Consider the following 25,800-nt stretch of genomic DNA (forward strand, 5'->3'; position numbering starts at 1 on the left):
ATAGCTAAGAAATTATAGGTACCGTATATTTAAAATTAAAAAAAAAAAAAAAAAAAAAAGATAAGTAAGGATAAGTATAGATAAATATAGGTAAGAAATGATAGGCACCGTATATTTAAAATAATAATAAAAAAAAAGATAAGGATAAGTATAGATAAATATAGCTAAGAAATTATAGGTACCGTATATTTAAAATAAAAAAAAAAAAAAAAAAAAAAAAGATAAGTAAGTACCGTATTTTCCGGCGTATAATACGACTTTTTAACCCCTGAAAATCTTCTTAAAAGTCGGGGGTCATCTTATACGCCGGGTATCGCCTTGTACGCCGGGTGTATATGGTGGGTGGGGGGGGGGAGTGGTCCTGATGACGACGAGGGGGCGTCTCACAGGAAAGTGAGTATCCCCCATTACCTCATCATAGCGCTGCAGTGTGGGGTCTCTGTGCTGGGAGCGGCGGCTGCTGTGCTGTGGGGCGGCGGCTCCTCTTCTGCAGTGTGGGGCGTCTGGTGCTGTGGGGCGGCGGCGGCGGCATATCTTCATGCAGTCGGGGCTCCTCCGGCATCTCCTTAAAGCTCAGAGGCCCCGCGGCGCTGGCAGCTCCATCGGTATAATGCGGTGGCCTCCGGGAAACTGGCCGCTGCTCAGATTCAGATCTCGTGTCCCGAGATCTCGGGACGAGATCTGAATCTGAGCATGCTCCGCCCCCAGCGGCCATTTTCCCGGAGGCCACCGCATCGCACCTATTGAGCTGCCTCTGGGAAAATGGCCGCTACTCAGATTCAGATCTCGTCTCCCGAGATCTCGGGACGAGATCTGAATCTGAGCAGCGGCCATTTTCCCGGAGGCCACCGCATTGTACCGATGGAGCTGCCAGCGCCGTGGGGCCTCCGAGCTTTAAGGAGATGCCGGAGGAGCCCCAACTGCATGAAGATATGCCGCTGCCGCCGCCCCACAGCACCAGAGGCCCCACACTGCAGAAGAGGAGCCGCCACCCCACAGCACAGCAGCCGCCGCTCCCAGCACAGAGACCCCACGCTGCAGCGCTACGATGAGGTAATGGGGGATACTCCCTTTCCTGTGAGACGCCCCCTCGTCGTCATCAGGACCACTCCCCCCCCCCCAAAAGGCACATATTCACCGGCCCTATAAGACGACATAGGGTGTATAAGAAGACCCCCGACTTTTAAGAAGATTTTATATTTTAACTGGTAAAGTTGGGGGGTCGTCTTATACGCCCAGTCGTCTTATACGCCGGAAAATACGGTATAAGTATAGATAAATATAGGTAAGAAATTATAGGTACCGTATATTTAAAATAAAAAAAAAAAAAAAAAAAAAAAAGATAAGTAAGGATAAGTATAGATAAATATAGGTAAGAAATGATAGGCACCGTATATTTAAAAGAAAAAAAAAAAAAGATAAGTATAGATAAGTAAGGATAAGTATAGATAAGTAAGGATAAGTATAGATAAATATAGGTAAGAAAGAATAGGTATATTTAAAAAAAAAAAAAAAAGCTAAGTATAGATAATCGCCCAGTGTAAGTGCCCCCTTAGTTATACATAAGCTTTATATAGCCTAGAGATAAATATAAGGTAGAAATATAAGTATTAGGTAAGTATATAATACCCCATGTACAGGGGTGACAGGGCCCATCCAGCGCTGACACTGCAGTGACCCAGGGATTAGCCGATCGCCAGGACATGGGGTCAGGAAGGAATTTTTCCCCACACATGGGGTTGTTTCGCCTTCCTCTGGGTCACATACTCTTTATGCAGTAAATCCTATAAATGGCGCTGGATGATCACATTAAATTAAACTAAATAATATAATAGATAACAATAAAAATTAATAAACCCCATTCATTGTGTCTGCGTCTTCTTTATATTCTTTTATTAGATGTTGGACGGCTGTAGTGATTGTGACAAATGGCGGGGAATTAAGAGTTAATCCGATACTTTGTGTGGAGTTGGGTCACGTGATCTCGCTGCCGATTCTTTCCCCTCATGACAGTGATGTTATGGCATCTGTCCAGGGCCGGTTTTAGACAAAGTGGGGCCCTAGGCAAAAGTTTAAAATGAGGCCCCCAATGCTCACATATTGCACCATGACACTCAAACATTTTGGTTGTATTGACATGCGTTGAGTTCAGACCATTCAATGCGTGTGATCGACAATATTGAAGTCGTTTGGCTCTTGTTTCTCGGCCTCTTTACACTAATGAAGAATTATGGAGACAGAACACTAAGGGTTAGGGTTGAGCGACTTTCATTTTTTTAAGGTCGAGTCGGGTTTTGTGAAACCCGACTTTGTCCAGAGTCGAGTCGAGTGCAGTCGGCCGATTATCGCTGAAAGTCGGGGATCGACCGAAACACGAAACCCAATGCAAGTCAATGGGGAAGCATAGTCGGCAGTGAGTGGAGGCCAGGAAAACACCTACAGTGCCCATTTTAATGCCAAAAACATCCATTCTTGTTTCTGAAGCTTGTCAATCTTAATTAACTTTATAATAATAGTTGGGCATTGGAAATTGGGGGTCATTTGGCAAAAGTTGTGGGGGGTAGGGCTGGTTCAAGGTTTTAGTGGGCACAGGAAACGTGGACTACGTCACGGCGGTGGAGCAGTGAGAGGTAAGTATGTCAAGTTTGCAAGTGCTGTGATCCTAAGCAAGCAGGGGGGCCCACTCGTTGGCATTGGCACTGGCACAGGGCCCCTCAAAGTACAGCGGTGTGTTTGCACGGCGGGGGCGCCTCCCACCAGCAGCGACACTTTTGCGTACTCTGAGGGGCCCTGTGCCAGTGACGTCGCCAACGAGTATGCCCCCCCACCTGATGAAGGAACCTGCACTTTCATCTGCACCTTCCTCTTTGTCCCTGTGTAAGGTGGTATAACATGCGGGAAGGGGAACCTTACTTTCAGCAGGGTCAGATTCTGGCTGTGTAGAGTGCAAGGGGAATGTAGTGGTCTGGGTCAATGTACCAGCAGACTCATCTAGCAGTGGCTGGGCAATGGGCAGGATGAGGAGGAAACAGATATAGGGCCAAAGAATAAAGTAGGCTAAATGCCGTTCAAAATTGGTAACAGGACTAAACAGGCGGCACTGCTTTGTTCAGTGGAGTAGCAAACCCAAGAGCAGCAGACACTGTTTTAAGGGCCCAACCACACTAGTAGGCCAAATGCAGTTTAATATCTGATACTATAGGCCGAAAGCCAGAAGGTAGAAGCTCAGCTGTATTCAGTTGAGGACAAACACCAGGCAGGGGCAGACACCGTTAGTAGGCCGGAACCACCAATCTTTTAAAAAACAGCACTTAATGAGAGCCAGAAGGTAGAAGCTCAGCTTTATTCAGTTGAGGACAACACCAGGCAGGGGCAGACACCGTTAGTAGGCCGGAACCACCAATCTTTTAAAAAACAGCACTTAATGAGAGCCAGAAGGTAGAAGCTCAGCTTTATTCAGTTGAGGACAAACACCAGGGAGCAGCAAACAGAGGTATTAGGCCCCATCCAGCAATTAAAAAAAAAAAAAAAAAGCTTAATCAGAGCCAGAAGGTAGAAGCTCAGCTTTATTCAGTTGAGGACAACACCAGGCAGGGGCAGACACCGTTAGTAGGCCGGAACCACCAATCTTTTAAAAAACAGCACTTAATGAGAGCCAGAAGGTAGAAGCTCAGCTTTATTCAGTTGAGGACAACACCAGGCAGGGGCAGACACCGTTAGTAGGCCGGAACCACCAATCTTTTAAAAAACAGCACTTAATGAGAGCCAGAAGGTAGAAGCTCAGCTTTATTCAGTTGAGGACAAACACCAGGGAGCAGCAAACAGAGGTATTAGGCCCCATCCAGCAATTAAAAAAAAAAAAAAAAAAAAAAAAAAAGCTTAATCAGAGCTAGAAGGTAGAAGCTCAGCTTTATTCAGTTGAGGACAACACCAGGCAGGGGCAGACACCGTTAGTAGGCCGGAACCACCAATCTTTTAAAAAACAGCACTTAGTGAGAGCCAGAAGGTAGAAGCTCAGCTTTATTCAGTTGAGGACAACACCAGGCAGGGGCAGACACCGTTAGTAGGCCGGAACCACCAATCTTTTAAAAAACAGCACTTAATGAGAGCCAGAAGGTAGAAGCTCAGCTTTATTCAGTTGAGGACAACACCAGGCAGGGGCAGACACCGTTAGTAGGCCCATAACCACCAATTTTTAAAAAAACAGCACTTAATGAGAGCCAGAAGGTGGAAGCTCAGATTTATTCATTTGAGGACAACTTGAATTAGGGACTGCAGACAGACTTACCAGGCTGTCCCCTGTGTGGACCATGCATCCAATACATTAACCCATTGCGCCACAAAGGACACGTAACCTTCCGTGGCCATGCCTACCGCTCCATGTGTCTGTTGTCAGGTGTACCTTTGGACTCACAGATTGACAGAATGAAAGGATAAGGCTTCCAAGGCCTAACATAATAAAATGGGCTGGCTGTAGGCACTTTATAATTGGTTCCAGGGGTACACGGGCAGCAGTGGTCAGGTGAGTGGAGGCCTAGTGGAAGGAGGGACCGCAGACAGGCTTCGAAGGCCTAACATACTAAAATGGGCTGGCTGTAGGTGGAGCGCCCCCACACCGCCGCAGGGCCGAGGGGTACCCGGAGCCGGGCCTCTGAGTCTCAGTTCTGGGGTTGTCACGGTGGCTAGACCCGGTCCGTGGCCCTGTCTGTCAGTGGGGGACGTCCGGTGCAATAAGGGGTGTTGTAACGGTGCAGTTGTGGGGTGCAGGTCGCGGTAAATAATGAGGACACCAGGTTGCAGTCTCTTTACCTCTTTACTGAAGATCTCTGGGTCCTCAATCCAGAATACGGCTCACCAGGCTGCGCAAGTCCGGCCGGTCCAATGACACTTCCAGAGTTCTCTTCACAGGAGGAAATCTGTGCCTTCCCCCTAGCGCTATGTGTTGTAGTCCTTCCCTGCTGTGCTTACGGAAAGTACCCCACAACTGTTGTGTCTGTTTCTGATGTTCCCTCACAACTCGACTAGATGATGTTCTGCTAATCCTCCGTCCCTCCCTGAGGTTCGGGTAGGAACGGCACCCGTTTGACGGGTAGGCCTGGAGTTCTTCCGGGACCCTAGAGACGCCCCTCTCCCACAATTGCCTCCCATGACTTCATAGGTGATTTGAGTTAGACAGCCCGCCTGAGACTGACTGTCCTGCCGCTGTTTGGAGTATTGCTTGAAGCTGAATGTTATTCTACTCCCTCGGCGTTCCGGCCACCGGTAGTGCGTCTCAGTAGGATGTTGCTTCGGTCTTACAGCACGACTCCTACTGGTATTTCTCCTTTGCGTGATCCCGTTTCTCACTCAGCACAATCTATCTCTCTTCTAATCCTTTCTTGGGCACCGCCGCTACCCGGAGCAGGCACGGTCCCGTTACGTTCGTTCTCGTTGCCAAGCCTCTGTCAGGATCCCACCCCTGACAGAGACCCTACTGTATCTTCCCCTACAACACCCTCTGCCACAAGGTGTTGCCTGGTTCCAACCCAGTCAGCTTTCTGATCTAACTTCCTGCCTGACCCCCAGTTTACCCACTATGGTGGGGAGTGGCCTAATGAATAGCACCCTTAGCTCCCCCCGGAGGCCCGGCTGTGAAATGTATTGGTGTCTGTGATACCTGATCAGATGAACTCCTTCAGTGCCATCGGACGCACCATAGCTCCCCATAGTGGCGGAGCCACAGTACTGCAACGACCAGGACTCTGGGGCGCTGCATAGGCACTTTATAATTGGTTCCAGGGGTACACGGGCAGCAGTGGTCAGGTCAGTGGAGGCCTAGTGGAAGGAGGGACCGCAGACAGGCTTCCAAGGCCTAACATAATAAAATGGGCTGGCTGTAGGCACTTTATAATTGGTTCCAGGGGTACACGGGCAGCAGTGGTCTGGTCAACGGAGGCCGATTGTAATGAGTGTCTGCCAGTTAGTAGTCCAAAACAACAAATAAATGTGAATGTCTCGCATTAAAACAAAACAAAAACACTAAAGGGTGCAATCATTAGGTTCAGGGGTGGGATCCTCTGCCTTGTTTCAGACCTACTAATTTAGCGCAAAGTATTTACTGTGGTAAATAGAGGACACTGCCCCTGACTATGTTAAGTACCATCATACATGTCAACACAATGGTATTGTCAGTGGCAGGTATGGAAGGATGTCAGCGCATAGACTAAACATTGGTGGAAGTGTGAGAGATAACTGTGGAAGTGGTAGAGCAATGTTTGACCTGGGGGTGGGTGAACTCTCTTGTGGCCGGCGGTACAGGCCCAGGGCCCCTCATGTTACAACAGTGTGTCTGACGTTGGGTGCGCACCACCACCGCCAGAGACACTTTATTGTACTATGAGGGACCCAGTAGCAATGCCGTCAACCAAAAGCGAGCATACCCACCTCTTCAGACAAACAGCAGTCTCACGGGTGCTTGCGCCAAGTCGCGATACCACGGCCCCGTGTGGGGAGTTTGGCCATTTAGGGAGGTGTAAACATGTCGTATGCTGGACAATCAGCTGCAGCAAATTAGACATTAGAAAAGTAATTCACAGTAGTCCACAGGCAAGAGCTTTTCATAGGAAAGCTAGGTGTCGGCCGGGCAAGGTGGGGCAAAAGATTTCGAAATCCAGTTGTGGTTCATTTTAATGAATGTTAGATCATCAACATTTTGGGTAGCCAGACGAGTCCTTTTTTCGGTTAATATTGAACCTGCAGCACTGAATACTCTTTCTGATAGGACACTTGCTGCCGGGCAAGCAAGCTCCTGCAATGCATATTCTGCCAATTCTGGCCAGGTGTCTAATTTTGATGCCCAGTAATCAAATGGGAATGACGGTTGAGGGAGAACATCGATAAGGGATGAAAAATAGTTAGTAACCATACTGGACAAATGTTGTCTCCTGTCACTTTCAATTGATGCAGCAGTACCTGTCCTGTCTGCGGTCATAGCAAAATCACTCCACAACCTGGTCAGAAAACCCCTCTGTCCAACGCCACTTCTGATCTGTGCACCCCTAACACTCCTAGTCTGCTGCCCCCTGGAGCTCGTATGAGAACGATCACGTGCGCTGTGTGCTGGGAATGCCTGAAGCAAACGGTCAACAAGAGTTGATTGTTTGGTTGCTAATATTAGTTCCAAGTTCTCATGTGGCATAATATTTTGCAATTTGCCTTTATAGCGTGGATCAAAGAGGCAGGCCAACCAGTAATCGTCATCGTTCATCATTTTCGTAATGCGTGTGTCACTTTTTAGGATACGTAAGGCATAATCCGCCATGTGGGCCAAAGTTCCAGTTGTCAAATCTATGGTTGTGATTGGTTGAGGGGCAGTTTCAGGCAAATCTACGTCACTTGTGTCCCTCAAAAAACCAGAACCCGTCCTTGCCACGCAACCAATTTCCAGTGCCCCCGGGAAAGCTTCCGCATTAAAAATATACTCATCCCCATCATCCTCCTCGTCCTCCACCTCCTCTTCGCCCGCTACCTCGTCCTGTACACTGCCCTGACCAGACAATGGCTGACTGTCATCAAGGCTTTCCTCTTCCTCTGGTGCAGACGCCTGATCCTTTATGTGCGTCAAACTTTGCATCAGCAGACACATTAGGGGGATGCTCATGCTTATTATAGCGTTGTCTGCACTAACCAGCCGTGTGCATTCCTCAAAACACTGAAGGACTTGACACATGTCTTGTATCTTCGACCACTGCACACCTGACAACTCCATGTCTGCCATCCTACTGCCTGCCCGTGTATGTGTATCCTCCCACAAAAACATAACAGCCCGCCTCTGTTGGCACAGTCTCTGAAGCATGTGCAGTGTTGAGTTCCACCTTGTTGCAGCGTCTATGATTAGGCGATGCTGGGGAAGGTTCAAAGACCGCTGATAGGTCTGCATACGGCTGGAGTGTACAGGCGAACGTCGGATATGTGAGCAAAGTCCACGCACTTTGAGGAGCAGGTCGGAGAACCCAGGATAAGTTTTCAATAAGCACTGCACCACCAGGTTTAAGGTGTGAGCCAGGCAAGGAATGTGTTTCAGTTGGGAAAGGGAGATGGCAGCCATGAAATTCCTTCCGTTATCACTCACTACCTTGTCTGCCTCAAGATCTACTGTGCCCAGCCACGACTGCGTTTCTTGTTGCAAGAACTCGGACAGAACTTCCGCGGTGTGTCTGTTGTCGCCCAAACACTTCATAGCCAATACAGCCTGCTGACGCTTGCCAGTAGCTGGCCCATAATGGGACAACCGGTGTGCAACAGTGTCATCTGGCGATGGAGTGGTTGGTCGACTGCGGTCTGTGGAAGAGCTGTAGCTTCTGCAGGAGGACGAGGAGGAGGGGGTGCGAACGCCTACAGCCAACTGTTTCCTAGACCGTGGGCTAGGCACAACTGTCCCGAAATTGATGTCCCCTGTGGACCCTGCATCCACCACATTCACCCAGTGTGCCGTGATGGACACATAACGTCCCTGGCCATGCCTACTGGTCCATGCATCTGTAGTCAGGTGCACCTTTGTACTCACAGATTGCCTGAGTGCATGGATGATGCGCTGTTTAACATGCTGGTGCAGGGCTGGGATGGCTTTTCTGGAAAAAAAGTGTCGACTGGGTAGCTCGTATCGTGGTTCAGCGTACTCCATCAGGGCTTTGAAAGCTTCGCTTTCAACTAACCGGTAGGGCATCATCTCTAACGAGATTAGTCTAGCTATGTGGGCGTTAAAACCCTGTGTACGCGGATGCGAGGATAAGTACTTCCTTTTTCTAACCAGAGTCTCATGTAGGGTGAGCTGGACTGGAGAGATGGAGATCGTGGAACTTTCAGGTGTGCCGGTGGACATGGCAGACTGAGAGACGGTTGGAGACGGTATTGTTTCCGCCGGTGCCCTATATGCAATATTTCCTCCTACAAAACTGGTGATTCCCTGACCCTGACTGCTTTTGGCTGGCAAAGAAACCTGCACAGATACTGCCGGTGGTGCGGAAAATGGTGGCCTTACAGTGACGGAAGGGATGTTGCGTTGCTGACTAGCTTCATTGGCCGAGGGTGCTACAACCTTAAGGGACGTTTGGTAGTTACTCCAGGCTTGAAAATGCATGGTGGTTAAGTGTCTATGCATGCAACTAGTATTGAGACTTTTCAGATTCTGACCTCTGCTTAAGCTAGTTGAACATTTTTGACAGATGACTTTGCGCTGATCAATTGGATGTTGTTTAAAAAAATGCCAGACTGCACTCTTCCTAGCATCGGATCCCTTTTCAGGGATTGCAGACTGAGCTTTAACCGGATGGCCACACTGTCCTCCAACAGGTTTTGGCTTTGACACGCGTTTTGGCCCAGATACGGGACCGGCAGATGGAACCTGTTGCGATGTTGATGCCTGCTGCGGCCCCTCCTCCACCTCCGCTTCTGAACTACTGCCGCCTGCACCCTGTTCCCCCAATGGCTGCCAATCGGTGTTAACAACTGGGTCATCTATTACCTCCTCTTCGAGCTCGTGTGCAACTTCGTCTGTGTCACCGTGTCGGTCGGTGGTATAGCGTTCGTGGCGGGGCAACATAGTCTCATCAGGGTCCGATTGTGGATCAGTACCCTGAGAGGGCAATGTTGTGGTCTGAGTCAAAGGAGCAGCATAGTACTCTGGCTGTGCATCAGTGCACTCCATGTCAGAATCTACTTGTAATGGGCATGGCCTGTTAAGTGTTTCACTTTCTAAGCCAGGGACGGTATGTGTAAAGAGCTCCATGGAGTAACCCGTTGTGTCGCCTGCTGCATCCTTCTCTCTTGTTGTTGTTTTTGCTGAAGAGGACAAGGAAGCGACTTGTCCCTGACCGTGAACATCCACACAAGCGACGCGCTGTTTTTACATTTACCAGTTTCAGAAGAGGAGGCAAAAGAGCTAGAGGCTGAGTCTGCAAGGTAAGCCAAAACTTGCTGTTGCTGCTCCGGCTTTAAAAGCGGTTTTCCTACTCCCAGAAAAGAGAGCGTTCGAGGCCTTGTGTAGCCAGACAACGAACCTGGCTCCACAGCTCCAGACTTAGGTGGAATATTTTTATCCCCACGACCACCTGATGCTCCACTACCACTACCATCATTACCAGCTGACAATGAACGCCCACGGCCACGACCTCTTGCACAAGACTTCCTCATTGTTTTAAAAACTTAACCAAAGTAACTTTATTTGTTGCTGTCAAACAACTTACACGGTGAGCTATAACTTCAGTATGATTTCAATATCCCTTTACAGGTTGGTGAGACCACAAGGAAAATCAGGCCCAATGTTACACACTCTGTTTTCTGTGGCACCAAATCACAGAGATGCCACACACGCAGGACTGTCACTCAAGTACAAATGTCAATATTAATCTCCCACCTATTTTATTTATTTATTTTTTTCAGGGAGACTTTAGAAACCAAATCAAGCAAAAAAATTAATAGGCTTTCTATGGCCCACTGAGTGAGAGATGGCACACACAGGAGTCAGGAGTGGCACACAAGCCCTGAGGCCAATATTTTTCTCCCACTGATTGATGTAGTGATTTTTTTTCAGGTAGATTTTAGAACCCAAATCAAGCAAAAAAATTAATAGGCTTTCTATGGCCCACTGAGTGAGAGATGGCACACACAGGAGTCAGGAGTGGCACACAAGCCCTGAGGCCAATATTTTTCTCCCACTGATTGATGTAGTGATTTTTTTTCAGGTAGATTTTAGAACCCAAATCAAGCAAAAAAATTAATAGGCTTTCTATGGCCCATTGAGTGAGAGATGGCACACACAGGAGTCAGGAGTGGCACACAAGCCCTGAGGCCAATATTTTTCTCCCACTGATTGATGTAGTGATTTTTTTTCAGGTAGATTTTAGAACCCAAATCAAGCAAAAAAATTAATAGGCTTTCTATGGCCCACTGAGTGAGAGATGGCACACACAGGAGTCAGGAGTGGCACACAAGCCCTGAGGCTAATATTTTTCTCCCACTGATTGATGTAGTGATTTTTTTTCAGGTAGATTTTAGAACCCAAATCAAGCAAAAAAATTAATAGGCTTTCTATGGCCCACTGAGTGAGAGATGGCACACACAGGAGTCAGGAGTGGCACACAAGCCCTGAGGCCAATATTTTTCTCCCACTGATTGATGTAGTGATTTTTTTTCAGGTAGATTTTAGAACCCAAATCAAGCAAAAAAAATTAATAGGCTTTCTATGGCCCACTGAGTGAGAGATGGCACACACAGGAGTCAGGAGTGGCACACAAGCCCTGAGGCCAATATTTTTCTCCCACTGATTGATGTAGTGATTTTTTTTCAGGTAGATTTTAGAACCCAAATCAAGCAAAAAAATTAATAGGCTTTCTATGGCCCACTGAGTGAGAGATGGCACACACAGGAGTCAAGAGTGGCACACAAGCCCTGAGGCCAATATTTTTCTCCCACTGATTGATGTAGTGATTTTTTTTCAGGTAGATTTTAGAACCCAAATCAAGCAAAAAAATTAATAGGCTTTCTATGGCCCACTGAGTGAGAGATGGCACACACAGGAGTCAGGAGTGGCACACAAGCCCTGAGGCCAACATTTTTCTCACACTGATTGATGTAGTGATTTTTTTTCAGGTAGATTTTAGAACCCAAATCAAGCAAAAAAATTAATAGGCTTTTTATGGCCCACAATTTGAGAGAGAGATGGCACACCCAGGAGTCAAGACTGGCACACAAGCAGAAAGGGCAATATTAATCTCCCACTGTTTGAATTTTTATTTTTTTTTCAGGGAGACTTTAGAAACCAAATAATAAAACAAAAAAAAGGCTTTCTATGGCCCACTGAGTGAGAGATGGCACACACAGGAGTCAGGAGTGGCACACAAGCCCTGAGGCCAATATTTTTCTCCAACTGATTGATGTAGTGATTTTTTTTCAGGTAGATTTTAGAACCCAAATCAAGCAAAAAAATTAATAGGCTTTCTATGGCCCACTGAGTGAGAGATGGCACACACAGGAGTCAGGAGTGGCACATAAGCCCTGAGGCCAATATTTTTCTCCAACTGATTGATGTAGTGATTTTTTTTCAGGTAGATTTTAGAACCCAAATCAAGCAAAAAAATTAATAGGCTTTCTATGGCCCACTGAGTGAGAGATGGCACACACAGGAGTCAAGAGTGGCACACAAGCCCTGAGGCCAATATTTTTCTCCCACTGATTGATGTAGTGATTTTTTTTCAGGTAGATTTTAGAACCCAAATCAAGCAAAAAAATCAATAGGCTTTCTATGGCCCACTGAGTGAGAGATGGCACACACAGGAGTCAGGAGTGGCACACAAGCCCTGAGGCCAATATTTTTCTCACACTGATTGATGCAGTGATTTTTTTTCAGGTAGATTTTAGAACCCAAATCAAGCAAAAAAATTAATAGGCTTTCTATGGCCCACTGAGTGAGAGATGGCACACACAGGAGTCAGGAGTGGCACACAAGCCCTGAGGCCAATATTTTTCTCACACTGATTGATGTAGTGATTTTTTTTCAGGTAGATTTTAGAACCCAAATCAAGCAAAAAAATTAATAGGCTTTCTATGGCCCACTGAGTGAGAGATGGCACACACAGGAGTCAGGAGTGACACACAAGCCCTGTGGCCAATATTTTTCTCCCACTGATTGATGTAGTGATTTTTTTTCAGGTAGATTTTAGAACCCAAATCAAGCAAAAAAATTAATAGGCTTTCTATGGCCCACTGAGTGAGAGATGGCACACACAGGAGTCAGGAGTGGCACACAAGCCCTGAGGCCAATATTTTTCTCCCACTGATGTAGTGATTTTTTTTCAGGTAGATTTTAGAACCCAAATCAAGCAAAAAAATTAATAGGCTTTCTATGGCCCACAATTTGAGAGAGAGAGATGGCACACCCAGGAGTCAAGACTGGCACACAAGCAGAAAGGGCAATATTACTCTCCCACTGTTTGAATTTTTTTTTTTTTTCAGGGAGACTTTAGAAACCAAATAATAAAACAAAAAAAAGGCTTTCTATGGCCCACTGAGTGAGAGATGGCACACACAGGAGTCAGGAGTGGCACACAAGCCCTGAGGCCAATATTTTTCTCCCACTGATTGATGTAGTGATTTTTTTTCAGGTAGATTTTAGAACCCAAATCAAGCAAAAAAATTAATAGGCTTTCTATGGCCCACTGAGTGAGAGATGGCACACACAGGAGTCAGGAGTGGCACACAAGCCCTGAGGCCAATATTTTTCTCACACTGATTGATGTAGTGATTTTTTTTCAGGTAGATTTTAGTACCCAAATCAAGCAAAAAAATTAATAGGCTTTCTATGGCCCACTGAGTGAGAGATGGCACACACAGGGATGGCACTCTAGCAGAAATGCCAATCTTAATCTCCCACAAAAAAAAAAAAAAAAACAGGGACTGTCCTACAATTACTATCTCCCTGCAGTAATCTCAGCCAGGTATGGCAGGCAGCAATAAGGAGTGGACTGATGCACAAATTAAATAAAAAGTGTGGACAAACAAAAAAGATAGCTGTGCAGAAAGGAAGGAACAAGAGGATTTGTGCTTTGAAAAAAGCAGTTGGTTTGCACAGCGTCGTACACACACAGGCACAGCAACGCAGCTATCAGGGTCAGGGAGCCTTCTAGGGCAGCCCAATGAGCGACAGCGCTGAGGAAAAAAAAATGTAGCTTCCACTGTCCCTGCAAACAAAAGGTGGTGTTGGACAGTGGAAATCGCTACAGCACAAGCGGTTTGCAGCTTTATGTACCCTGCCTATCACTATCCCTGCTTCTGAAGAAGCGGCAGCAACCTCTCCCTACGCTCAGATCAGCAGCAGTAAGATGGCGGTCGGCGGGAACGCCCCTTTATAGCCCCTGTGACGCTGCAGAAAGCAAGCCAATCACTGCAATGCCCTTCTCTAAGATGGTGGGGACCAGGACCTATGTCATCACGCTGCCCACACTCTGCGTTCACCTTCATTGGCTGAGAAATGGCGCTTTTCGCGTCATTGAAACGCGACTTTAGCGCGAAAGTCGCGTACCGCATGGCCGACCCCGCACAGGGGTCGGATCGGGTTTCATGAAACCCGACTTTGCCAAAAGTCGGCAACTTTTGAAAATGAACGACCCGTTTCGCTCAACCCTACTAAGGGTATGTGCACACGCTGCGGATTCCATTGCGGAATTTTCCGCTTTTTGCAATCCACAGTGCAAAAAGTACTGCGGATTTATCGCGTTTTTTTGTGTGATTTCCACTGCGGTTTTAGACACCTGCGGATTTTTAATATGGAGCAGGTGCCAAACCGCTGTGGATTCCGCACAAAGAATTGACATGCTGCGGAAAATAAACCGCAGCGTTTCCACGCGTTTTTTTCCGCAGCATGTGCACAGCGGTTTTTGTTTTCCATAGGTTAACATTGTACTGTACACCGCATGGAAAAACGCTGCGGATCCGCAGCAAATAGTAATAAAGCAAAATAAGACGACCCTGCCCGTGAGAGCTTACAATCTACAATGAGGTGGGGAGATACAAAGTACAGGTGTGTATTTACAATGATGTATTTACAATGATGGTCCAGCCATCTTCAGGGGGTGGGGGGGTAGATGGAGATAGTGAATGGGCTACACACACACAACCATAAAATGACTTTGATTAGGGAACGTGATAGGCCGCTCTGAACAAATGTGTTTTGAGCGAGCGCCTAAAACTGTGCAAGTTGTGGTTGGTTCTAATATCTTGGGGTAGAGCATTCCAGAGGATTGGCGCAGCACGGGAGAAGTCTTGGAGTCGGGAGTGGGAGGTACGGATTAATGCCGAGGTTAGTCGAAAGTCGTTTGCAGAGCGCAGTGGTCTGTTAGGCCGATAGACAGAAATGAGGGAGGAGATGTAAGGGGGTGCCGCACTGTGCAGAGCTTTGTGAGTGAGAACAAGTACTTTGAATTGTATCCTGTAATGAATGGGCAGCCAGTGTAACGACTGGCGAAGAGCGGACCCGTCCGAGTAATGATTAGCCAGATGGACGACCCTGGCTGCTGCATTAAGGATGGACTGGAGAGAGGAAAGTCGCGTGAGGGGGAGGCCAATTAATAGAGCATTGCAGAAGTCCAGGTGGGAGTGGATTAGGGCGACAGTAAGAGTTTTTGTTGTCTCCATGGTGAGAAAAGGGCGGATTCAATAGATCAATCTGTCCCCATATAGTATCATGTATCATGTATAGTATCAGCAGGAGGGCTGGCAAGTCGGAGTCAGTGTCCATTTTGGTGGAGTTGGTATCAAATGGACAGACTGACGCCTTAAATACATTATATCATACGTTGGGTGCAGGATGTGCTGTAATTTTTTCATAATAATGTGGGAAAGTTATGAAATGTCCTATAAATGAGCATTTTGCTAATTCATGAACGATTGGCAACATGTTTATATATATGAACTCTCGTCTGTTCAGCCAGTATTTAAAAATGTGCATGACACACAAACACACACACACTCACACACTATCACTGTGTGTCTATACAAAGCCATCTACATATACTAATAACATATATTCAAGTTAGAATAATGCAAAAAATTACATTATATATACATATATACATATATATACATACACATATAAACACACACACACCTACATGGCACATGCTTATACACACACATACATGTACATGGCACACACTTATACACACATACATGACACGCACATATATACACACATACATATACAATAGAGAAATGAACACATTCCCCATATATACAGGTGTATATTACATTCCATGAGCTTTATAGGTGGGGCAGCACGGTGGCTCAGTGGATAGCAGCGCTTGCAGCCTTGGGTTCTAATCCCACCTTGGACAACATCTGCAAGGAGTTTGTATGTCCTCCCCGTGTTTGTGTGGGTTTCCTCCGGTTTCCTCCCACATTCCAAAGACATACTGATAGGGAATCTGGATTGTGAGCCCCATCGGGGACAGTGATGATAATGTGTGCAAACTGTAAGGGTATGTGCACACGCTGCGGATTTTGCTGCGGAACCGCAGCAGGTCTGCAGCGGTTTCCCATGACTTTACAGTACAATGTAAACCTATGGGAAACGAAATCCGCAGTGCACGCGCGGAAACGCAGCGGTTTATATTCCGCAGCATGTCAATTCTTTTTGCGAATTCCCCTGTGGGTTTACACCTGCTCCAATAGAAAACTGCAGGTGCAAACCCGCAGTGGAAACCGCAATAGAAATTGCGATAAATCCGCAGTGAAAACCGCAGCGGTTTTGCACTGCGGATTTATGAAATCCGCTGCGGAAAATTCCGCAATGGAATCCGCAGCGTGGACACATACCCTAAAGCACTGCGGAATATGTTAGTGCTATATAAAAATAAAGATATTATTATTATTATTTTTTATATGGGGAATGTGTTCATTCTCCTATTATCTACATATATTTTATGTTCATCCCCCACCTATAAAGCTCAGGGAATATAATATACACCTGTTTATATGGCTTTGATATGAATGTATCAGCGCACAATGACCAGAAAATTAAGTACAGGCGCTCAGTGCATCCTTGGCGTGGTAAGCTGTAGGTACACCTTCCAACTTCCTTGTTTTCCTTGTTTTCCAGAGAATGTCAGAGAGATTTAAAACAAGAAGTTGGGCAGGTGAATTGGACTTCTTGGCCACACCAATTGGCGACCTACAGTTTTCGGGTTAAACAGATATTTTCACAACAGAAGTACTACACATAGTCACTTGGCAGCTCTAGGGAGTGCTAATGTATATATATATATATATATATATATATATATATATATATATATATATATATATATATATATATATATATATACACATACATACAGTACAGACCACAAGCTTGGACACACCTTCTCATTTAAAGATTTTTCTGTATTCTCATGACTATGAAAATTGTAAATTCACACTGAAGGCATCAAAACTATGAATTAACACATGTGGAATTATATACTTAACAAAAATGTGTGAAACAACTGAAATTATGTCTTATATTCTAGGTTCTTCAAAGTAGCCACCTTTTGCTTTGATGACTGCTTTGCACACTCTTGGCATTCTCTTGATGAGCTTCAAGAGGTAGTCACCGGAAATGGTTTTCACTTCACAAGTGTGCCCTGTCAGGTTTAATAACTGGGATTTCTTGCCTTATAAATGGGGTTGGGACAATCAGTTGTGTTGAGCAGAAGTCTGGTGGATACACAGCTGATAGTCCTACTGAATAGACTTAGAATTTGTATTATGGCAAGAAAAAAGCAGCTAAGTAAAGTAAAACGAGTGGCCATCATTACTTTAAGAAATGAAGGTCAGTCAGTCCGAAAAATTGGGAAAACTTTGAAAGTGTCCCACTCCCCAAGTGTAGTGGCAAAAACCATCAAGCGCTACAAAGAAACTGGCTCACATGAGGACCGCCCCAGGAAAGGAAGACCAAGAGTCACCTCTGCTTCTGAGGATAAGTTTATCCAAGTCACCAGCATCACAAATCGAAGGTTAACAGCAGCTCAGATTAGAGACCAGGTCAATGCCACACACAGTTCTAGCAGCAGACATCTCTACAACAACTGTTAAGAGGAGACTTTGTACAGCAGGCCTTCATGGTAAAATAGCTGCTAGGAAACCACTGCTAAGGACAGGCAACAAGCAGAAAAGACTTGTTTGGGCTAAAGAACACAAGGAATGGACATTAGACCAGTGAAAATCCGTGCTTTGGTCTGATGAGTCCAAATTTGAGATCTTTGGCTCCAACCACTGTGTCTTTGTGCAACACAGAAAAGGTGAACGGATGGACTCTACATGCCTGGTTCCCACCGTGAAGCATGGAGGAGGAGATGTGATGGTGTGGGGGTGCTTTGCTGGTGACACTGTTGGGGATTTATTCAAAATTGAAGGCATACTGAACCAGCATGGTCACCACAGCACCTTGCAGCTGCATGCTATTCCATCCGGATTGCGTTTAGTTGGATCATCATTTATTTTTCAACACGACAATGACCCCAAACACACCTCCAGGCTGTGTAAGGGCTATTTGACCAAGAAGGAGAGTGATGGGGTGCTACGCCAGATGACCTGGCCTCCACAGTCACCAGACCTGAACCCAATCGAGATGGTTTGGGGTGAGCTGGACCGCAGAGGGAAGGCAAAAGGGCCATCAAGTGGTAAGCATCTCTGGGAACTCCTTCAAGATTGTTGGAAGACCATTCCCGGTGACTACCTCTAGAAGCTCATCAAGAGAATGCCAAGAGTGTGCAAAGCAGTCAACAAACCAAAAGGTGGCTACTTTGAAGAACCTAGAATATAGGACATATTTTCAGTTGTTTCACACTTTTTTGTTAAGTATATAATTCCACATGTGTTAATTCATAGTTTTGATGCCTTTAGTGTGAATGTACAATTTTCATAGTCATGAAAATACAGAAAAATCTTTAAATGAGAAGGTGTGTCCAAACTGTTGGTCTGTATACTGTAATATATATATATATATATATATATATATATATATATATATATATATATATATATATATTGTACTGTGATTATCTTTGTGGGTATACACACACATACACCTACAGATAGGCCCAGTACTCATAGATACATATAAACACTTTGCACAGTTACAGTGACACACACACAGTCATGGCCAAAAGTGTTTTTATGTAGTGGTGTGTACTTTGGCTATCTGTGCATGTATGTGTACACACACACACACACACGCACACACTGGTAATCATACAGTATATTCTATATTAGTACCGGAGACTCAGTAGACAGTATGTGTATAGGTAAATATCACTTAAGGCGAACCTATCACCAGGTTTGGCCGCTATAATATGCGGCCACCACCTTTCAGGGCTTATCTACAGCATTCTATAATGCTGTATATCTGACCCCAATCCGACCTAAAAGATAAGAAAAATAAGTTTTATTATACTCATCTGCGGTCCGGTCCGATGGGCGTCGCAGGTCCGGGTCCGGCGCCTCCCATCTCTTGTGATTGCCACCCTCCTATTGTTTCATGGCCTGTGCAGGCGTGCTTATCTACCCTGTTGAGGGCATAGCAAAATACTGCAGTGCGCAGGCGCTGGGCCTCTCTGACCTTTCCTGGCACCTGCGCACTGCAGTACTTTGCTCTGCCCTTAACAGGGTAGATAAGTACGCCTGCACAGGAGCGCGATGCCAGGGAGCCACGAAGCAACAGGAGGGCGGCGATCATAAGAAGATGGGAGGCACCGGATCTGGACCTGCGACGCCCATTGGACCGGACCGCCCAGGGAGAATAATAAAACTTATTTTTCTTATCTTGCAGGTTGGATGGGGGCAGATATACAGCATTATAGAATGCTGTAGATAAACCCTGAAAGGCAGTGGTCGTATCTTTTATCGGCCAAACTTGGTGACAGGTTCACTTTAACTGGGCATTCCCGGGGCCAGACAAATTGCCAATTCAGCTGCATCAGGCCCAGAAGAGGAGTGAGGCCACTGACACCAGCGAATATTTCAGCTCGATCTGCATCCTCAGACGCACATTCAGCTGAGATATATTGCAGCGCAGGTGATCCGCCAGTTCCGCTGCAGTGCACGCCACTGACCAATTTGCTTCCAGGATCTGACCTTGGTGTGTCCATGACGGGGGGCATATGGCAGTGACGTCATGAGCGATGGTGGGGATGCTGAAGTCAATTGGCGGCTCCTGCGCCGGTTGCAGAAGAGGACACCGTGTGGCGTGGGTGCAGAGAAAGGTGCGTAGAATCGTTTTTTTTTATGTGTTCCAGAAGAACAAGACAACTTATCAGAGAAAGGGGCATGTAGCGCTGTGCCCGACATGGTGTCCCCTCCTCTCTCCATGCAGGGACACCAGCTTACTCACCGGCCCATGATGCTGTCTTCAGCATGCTCCTGCCTCCTCCCTCCACTATGCACGCTGCACTGTGTCCCGACGGTGTGCCTAGGGTGCGTGTATGCGCGCTCCCCTGTTCTAAAAGGGGCATCACGCACACATGGTAAATGCTCCCATTGACAATGACATGAACAGTCTATAATTTTAATGGTCGGTTAATTTTAACATTCAGAGATAGTGTCACGGGGCAGTAATAGGAAAACAGGAGATGAGGAATCTGGGCCCCTGAACTGCCCCTCAGGCTGGCGGGATCCCGGTCTTTCCTTTACTTGGGGGTGCCCTTGACGGTAGGGAGGCCCAAGTCACCAACCTGTCCCTATCTCCTGTTAAACCCTGAGCTAAACCCCCAGAGGTCAGCCTAAAACTACACAGGGGGAACTTGTTAATGATATCAAGGCAGCTGGGACCACAGACACCAAGAAAACCACTGGTAACACATTACGCCGTAAAGGTTTTAAATCCTGCAGTGCTCGCAAGGTCCCTCTGCTCAAAACGGCACATGTGCAGGCCCATCTGAAGTTTACCAATGAACACCTGGATGATTCTGTGATTGGGAGAAGGTGCTGGGGTCAGATGAGACAAAAATTGAGATCTTTAGCATTAACTCGACTCGCCATGTTTGGAGAAAGAGAAATGCCTATGACCCAAAGAACACTGTCCCCACTGTCAAGCATGGAGGTGGAAACATTATGCTTTGGGGTGTTTCTCTGCTAAGAGCACAAGACTACTTCACCGCATCAATGGGAGAATGGATGGAGCAATGTACAGTAAAATCCTGAGTGACAACCTCCTTCCCTCAGCCAGGACATTAAAAATGGGTCGTGGCTGGGTCTGCCAGCAAGACTATGACCCAAAACATACAGCCAAGGCAACAAAGGAGTGGCTGAAAAAGAAGCACATTAAGGTCATGGAGTGGCATAGCCAGACTCAAGACATTAATCCCATAGAAAAGTTATGGAGGGAGTTGAAGCTCCAAGTTGCCAAGCGACAGCCTCAAAATCGTACTGATTTAAAGATGATCTGCAAAGAGGAGTGGAACAAAATTCCTCCTGACATGTGCGCAAACCTCATCATCAACAACAAAAAGTCTGACTGCTCTGCTTGCCAACAAGGGTTTTGCCACCAAGTATTAAGTCTTGGTTGCCAGAGGGATCAAATACTGATTTCTCACTGCAAAATGCAAATACATTTATATAATTTCTAAAATGTGATTTTCGGGATTTTATTGTTGATACTCTATCTCTCAATGTTAAAATTAACCTACCCTTAAAATTATAGACTGTTCAAGTCTTTGTCAGTGGGCAAACTTACAAAATCAGCAAGGGATCAAATACTTATTTCCCCCACTGTATGTTAGGTGGTTGGTGTGTAAGCAACTGTATGGTCCCCCATCCCTAGTCTGATAGTGTCCCATTTCCCATACCCTGTGCACTGTTATTAGTGCTCGCTTCCTGTGACTTCTTCGGTGGTGTCCGTATCCTGATATCGCGTCTGCAGTATCGGTTCCCTCCCGTCTCTTATTACGTAACATCCTCTCTATTTATGTATGGTGCAGTCCATTATTAAGTAGCATCCTGTTATGTGGAGCGCCGTCCTTTATTACACAGTATCATCTCTTGTCATCTACAGCACCGTCCCTTACATTGAGTATTCTCATCATTTTTGTTATTCACAGCGCCCTCTCTTTATTGCATAGTGTCCTCTCCTGTAAAATGACAGCTGATGGAGCAGCATCTGACCAGAAGACCAGTCCATCAGCCGCATCCATCACAAAAGAAGCTTTACCATTCTCCATCAGCCATCATTTCAGTTTATATCTAACAAGATTGGACGATATGTAATAAAGAAAAGGGAGGTATAAATAACAAAAATAACGAGAATCTGATATGTAGGGGACAGTGCTGTATGTAACAAGAGGGAACTATGTGAAAAGGGACGGCGCTATACATAAAGAGAGTGCAGTGTGTAATAAGAGGCGGCAATATATATAATGAGAGGAGACTGTAAAAAAATATGTACCGTATGTAATTGAGTATAAGCCGACCCAAGTATAAGCCGAGACCCCTAATTTTGCCACAAAAAACTGGGAAAACTTAATGACTCGAGTGTAAGCCTAGGGTGGAAAATGCAGCAGCTACCGGTAAATGTCAAAAATAAAAATAGGTACCAATAAAAGTAAAATTAATTGAGACATCAGTAGGTTAAGTGTTTTTGAATATCCATATTGAATCAGGAGCCCCATATAATGCTCCATACAGTTCATGATGGGCCCCATAAGATGCTCCATATTAAAATATGCCCCATATAATGCTCCATATACAAATGTGCCCCATATAATGCTGCACAAATGTTGATTATGGCCCCATAAGATGCTCCATAGACACATTTGCTCCGTATAATGCTGCACAAATGCTGCACATGGCCCCATAAGATGCTCCATAGAGATATTTGCCGCATATAATGCTGCACATGGCCGCATAAGATGCTCCATAGAGATATAAATATATTTGCCCCATATAACGCTGCACATGGCCCCATAAGATGCTCCATAGAGATATTTACCCCCATATAACACTGCACATGGCCCCATAAGATGCTCCATAGAGATATTTGCCCCATATAACACTGCACATGGCCCCATAAGATGCTCCATAGAAATATTTGCCCCATATAACGCTGCACATGGCCCTATAAGATGCTCCATAGAGATATTTGCCCCATATAACACTGCACATGGCCCCATAAGATGCTCCATAGAAATATTTGCCCCATATAACGCTGCACATGGCCCCATAAGATGCTCCATAGAAATATTTGCCCCATATAATGCTGCACATGGCCCCATAAGATGCTCCATAGAGATATTTGCCCCATATAACGCTGCACATCTACTATATAATTGTCTAAGGGTCACTTCCGTCTTTCTGGCTGTCTGTCCTTCTGTCTGTCACGGATATTCATTGATCGCGGCCTCTGTCTGTCATGGAATCCAAGTCGCTGATTGGTCGTGGCAAAACGCCCACGACCATTGCCACGACCAATCAGCGACGCGCACAGTCCGGAAGAACATGGCCACTCCTTACTCCCGGAGTCCCCGCACTCAATGCCCGGCGCCCGCATACACCCCTCCGGTCACCGCTCACACAGGGTTAATGCCGACGGTAACGGTCCACGTTATGCCGGTTGTAACGCACTCCGTTACCACTGCTATTAACCCTGTGTGACCAAGTTTTTTACTATTGACGCAGCCTATGCAGCGTCAATAGTAAAAATATCTAATGTTAAAAATAATAAAAAAAATAAAAAATGATTATATACTCACCTACGCCGCCTTTCCCGCTCCTCGCGATGCAAGCGGCACGTTCCGGTGGCAAGGATGGTCTGGCAGAAGGACCTGCCATGACGTCACGGTCATGTGACCACGACGTCATCACAAGGCCTGCGCGGAAAGGACCTGCCGTGACGTCACGGTCATGTGACCGCTATACGGTCATGTGACCGCGACGTCATCACAGGTCCTGCGCGACAAGGACCTGCCGTGACGTCACGGTCATGTGACTGCGACCCGGTCAGGTGGCCGCGACATCATCACACCCTAAGACCGGAAGCTGCAGCCTGCACCCCACACAGGCGACAGAGCTACAATGCGCCTGCGGAAGGTGAGTATGTTTATTTTTATTTTTTTTAACCTGTGTCATACGTGGCTGGGAAATATACTACATGGGCTGTGCAATATACTTCGTGGCTCTGTGCTGTATACTATGTCACTGGGCAATATACTACGTAACTGGGCAATATACTATGTGGCTCCGTGCTATATACTACGTCACTAGGCAATATACAATGTAATTGGGCAATATACTACGTAACTGGGCAATATACAATGTAACTGGGCAATATACTACGTCACTGGGCAATATACTACGTGGCTGGGCAAAATACTACGTGGACATACATATCCTAGAATACCCGATGCGTTAGAATCGGGCCACCATCTAGTGGCCCCATAAGATGCTCCATAGAGATACTTGCTCCCATATAATACTGCACATAGCCCCATAAGATGCTCCATAGAGATATTTGCCCCATATAATGCTGCACATGGCCCCATAAGATGCTCCATAGAAATATTTGCCCCATATAATGCTGCACATGGCCCCATAAGATGCTCCATAAAAATATTTGCCCCATATAACGCTGCACATGGCCCCATAAGATGCTCCATAGAGATATTTGCCCCATATAACGCTGCACATGGCCCCATAAGATGCTCCATAGAGATATTTGCCCCATATAATGCTGCACATGGCCCCATAAGATGCTCCATAGAGATATTTGCCCCATATAACGCTGCACATGGCCCCATAAGATGCTCCATAGAGATATTTGCCCCATATAATGCTGCACATGGCCCCATAAGATGCTCCATAGAGATATTTGCCCCATATGCTGTTGCTGAAAAAAATCACATACTCACCTCTTGTCGCTCAGGCCCCCGGCACTTGCTATATTCACCTGTCCCATGTTCCACCGTCAGCGCCGCTGTGTCTTCCGCATCCTCTGCACTGGCTGCTCAGGCAGAGGGCGGCGCGCACTAATCGCATCATTACGCCCTCTGATCTGAGTGTCACTGCAGAGGACGCGGAAGACGGAGCGGTGCCGACGGTGGAACGTGGGACAGGTGATTATGTGACCGCTCAATACAGGAAGAATCTGTCAGCGCCCGGAGAACCAGGGACGTGCAGGGACCTCGCCAGGAGCAGGTGAGTATTATTAGACAGCTGCCGCTCCCCCTTAAGCCGAGAGGGGCAATTTCAGCCTAAAAAAATGGGCTAAAAAATTCTCGGCTTATACTTGAGTATATACGGTATATCTGTAGCTTGGTAGCCATGAAAGGAGAGGGGGCCCAGATACATTTCTTGCACAGGGGCCACAAACTCTGTGTCCGCCCCTGTATTTCATATTGACATGATTTAGAACTTTGTTTGTTTACCATTTTGGAAACAAGACCCCTCAGGGAACTTATCTAGATATGTGGTGAGCACCTTGAAACCCCAGGTGCTTCACAGAACATGAAAATTAAAAAAAAATCACATTTTTCCAACAACAATTATTTTAGCTCCAAATATTGCATTTTCACAAGGATAACAGGAGAAATTGCACCATACAATTGCCCATAACAGCCAAATCACAGAGCCGATTTCACAATATCAGAGCAATTTACATAATAAAGGTTATCTCTGTGAGCGGTGACACTGCTGGATCTGCGCTGGCACGGGAGGGGGGCACAGGGGTTTTTATTTTAACAGGGGCAAATAATTAGATTGAGAAGGGGTTGTCCTAGTAGAGGGAAATCCCTTTAAACAACAGCGCAATACCCCAACGAGCAGGAAGCCAGGAGAGCAGTGTCCTTCAGAGGACAAGATGAGACAACCTCTTTAAGAGCACAGAAACATCTTTTATAAAGACCAACAGTAGATTATTTTCACCCATAGTTTTTGTGGATTTTTTTTGCTTGTAAGAAACTCTGTTGTTTTCATTCATATTATTACCAGCTTTTCCCAGATTATATTTTATTTAATTCAGATATGTTTATGTCTTTTTATTCCTTTACAAGTCCTACAAAGAAACTTTTGGCAAAACACATGAACGAAACGTCACATTTAGGGCTTTTTGTAAAATAAACTCACCTAAAGTGAGCATCACACAATAATAAGCCTGATGTTTGTAGTACATTTAATATTTACCTGTTGTATTTTAGGCGACAGATGAAAAAATGCAGAAAAAGTGAAATACGAAAACTTGCTGGTTGCTGTACACTATGCTGATGGCATACTGGTACAGCGTGGGTTACAGGCACCCAGGACAAT

The 25,800-nt window shown here is 46.0% G+C and overlaps 1 protein-coding gene across 3 annotated transcripts in view; it reads right to left on the bottom strand.

The window, feature by feature from the left end:
• LOC143788926 (fatty acid hydroxylase domain-containing protein 2-like) overlaps positions 1-25,800 on the bottom strand; it is a 325,226-nt gene that overhangs the window by 65,822 nt on the left and 233,604 nt on the right. The gene's annotated exons all lie outside the window — the stretch shown is intronic.

The sequence above is a fragment of the Ranitomeya variabilis genome, chromosome 8 (genome assembly GCF_051348905.1).
Source record: "Ranitomeya variabilis isolate aRanVar5 chromosome 8, aRanVar5.hap1, whole genome shotgun sequence".
In the NCBI taxonomy this organism is placed as follows: domain Eukaryota; kingdom Metazoa; phylum Chordata; class Amphibia; order Anura; family Dendrobatidae; genus Ranitomeya; species Ranitomeya variabilis.